At 50.8% G+C, this 2,196-nt stretch overlaps 1 pseudogene; it reads right to left on the bottom strand.

Annotated features, from left to right (window-relative positions):
• Positions 1-201: 201 nt before the first annotated feature.
• LOC120849569 lies at positions 202-1,556 on the bottom strand (annotated as a pseudogene).
• Between the last annotated feature and the right edge of the window lie 640 nt (positions 1,557-2,196).

Raw genomic sequence — 2,196 nt, forward strand, 5'->3', positions numbered from 1 at the left:
CTGCTGAACGATGAGGTGTCCAACGACTGCAGTTGGGCAACTTCAGCCATCCTGAAGTCTATGTTTTCCAAGGGAAACTTGTTGCGGATGTAATCGCATACCGTTGCAAAGTACAAACGAACAGCAGAAAAGAACTGCTCTCTCTCATTTCACTTGAGCCCTTCAACAACGGAATATGTCATGCTACCGATGACAAGGTCCTTATCTTCTCTTTGGTTCTCGATCCACAGCTCCATAAGCCAATGTCAGCAATGAGTGCCATCCCTTCAGAACATCTGGGCGGACAAATCTCGTCAAGAGATTTTCTAGAAGCTGGTTCAAGAGGCCCCTGAGTATGTGGATCTGAGGAGCCTGTGCCTGAAGCAGGCAGTTTGTCTTGTCAAAAAGTGGCATCACATTTTCCAGAGAAAAACAGTATGCCCTGTTCAGGTCCGATGATAAGAAATAAACCAGCTGCTTCTCACGGAACATGATGCTGGCCTCTCCTGATTCTTGGGGCGGCTGGCTGAGCTTTTTAGCAGGAGGCATAGGATTTACTCCTTTTCTCTTTAGTGAGGGTCCATCTCCAGCACCGTCAGCACTTTCCTTTCCTTCATGACCTGCAGCCTTGGGGATCTGTTCAGCTGTCTTGGATATCAGTACCTTAGTATTGGGAAGCCGTGCAGGAGTCTTCGGAGCCTGTGCAGGGGTCTTGGGAGCCTGTGCAGGGGTCCTGGGAGCCTGTGCAGGGGTCTTGGGAGCCTGTGCAGGGGTCTTGGGAGCCTGTGCAGGGGTCTTGGGGGCCTGTGCGGGGGGGGTCTTGGAAGCCTGTGCAGGGGGGGTCTTGGAAGCCTGTGCAGGGGTCTTGGGAGCTTGTGCAGAGGTCTTGGGAGTCTGTGCAGTTGTTGGGATCTTGTAGGACTCCAAAAACAACGATCTTCGGTTGTCGCACTTCTTTGTTTCGCTCAAGAAAAAGCTTAAAAGTGGTTCCCACTGGTCAAGCAGCCTCTTCAGGCACTTTCCCAAAGACAGCCAGCGTGTTGGCACATGCTTCAAGACCTTTCTGACCTCGATGTCATGTATCCTTTGAAAACCTTTCAGTCGATCCTTACGTTTCACACTCTTCTCTAGGTAGAAGAAAACGTCTGCCAAAATCTCATCAACTTTCTCAGGAAAACATGCAGCACCTTTCTGGGCGGCTAAGTTGATCAGATGGCACGGACAACCAACTACAATCAAATTTGGCTGAGCCTCTTTCAAGACTGCGGCGGCAACGTTTTTCTTAGCCCGATCACGACATTTGCATTGTCAGCGGACATAGCCAAGCAATTTGCTATCGGTAAATCCCGGAACTTCAGCACGTCCAGGATCAAATTTCCAATCTTACGACCGGATGCTCCTCCTTCGATTGTTTCAAGGCACAGAAGGCGGCTTTCAACCTTACGAATCTCTTCAACGTAATAGGTCGCAACAATGGGATACAGTTGTGAATCCCTGTTGCTGGTCCCATCCACGGCGATTGAAAAAGCCCGTCGTTTTAAGGCGTCCAGCATAGGCACCTCAGCATTGGCGGCCATCTCCCCAACAATTGCCGTCGTCTTCGTCCGTCCACAAGCATAGCGCTTAGCCTCATCAGCCTTGGGGAACATTTTTCGGAACAGGGGTCCAGCGTGGTCACTCACACTCAAAGGAATGTTATGCTCAACGAGAAATGCCGTAAAGAGGCATTCTGAACGAATTGCACCATGGTCGTTGTCACTCTGAAGAAAACTTAACAGATTCGACTGGTTATCCGCAGCCCGCACATATCCCTGGTGTTTACGCGAAGCGATGTGCAGCTTAATGTCCGCCATGCCACCATGCGAAACGTTCACATCGCCCGTGTACGTGCGACAAAATCCAAAATTGTCTCCCTTCTTTGACGGCACAAAACACGGAAATTCCTGCGTGTAGGATTTCAGGAAGACCTGAAAGTACCTCCTCTGAGGTTTGGAGGCCGCCATTGCGCCGCAAAGCCACCGCCACTAGAGCACAGACACCACTCTTACGCCACGAAAACTGGCCGAAACAGCGAGGCCTAACATGCCAAAGCAACCAAGAAACCAACGTGCACCGCCGAACACATGAACAGTCTTGGGGCTTTGGATTGGTTTTGGATCCATGGCCACCGGATAGACAGATAGTAAAATCCACGACGCTGCCGTGGACTCTGCCGTG

This window comes from Ixodes scapularis, unplaced genomic scaffold (genome assembly GCF_016920785.2).
Source record: "Ixodes scapularis isolate PalLabHiFi unplaced genomic scaffold, ASM1692078v2 PGA_scaffold1__304_contigs__length_218370807, whole genome shotgun sequence".
In the NCBI taxonomy this organism is placed as follows: Eukaryota; Metazoa; Arthropoda; class Arachnida; order Ixodida; family Ixodidae; genus Ixodes; species Ixodes scapularis.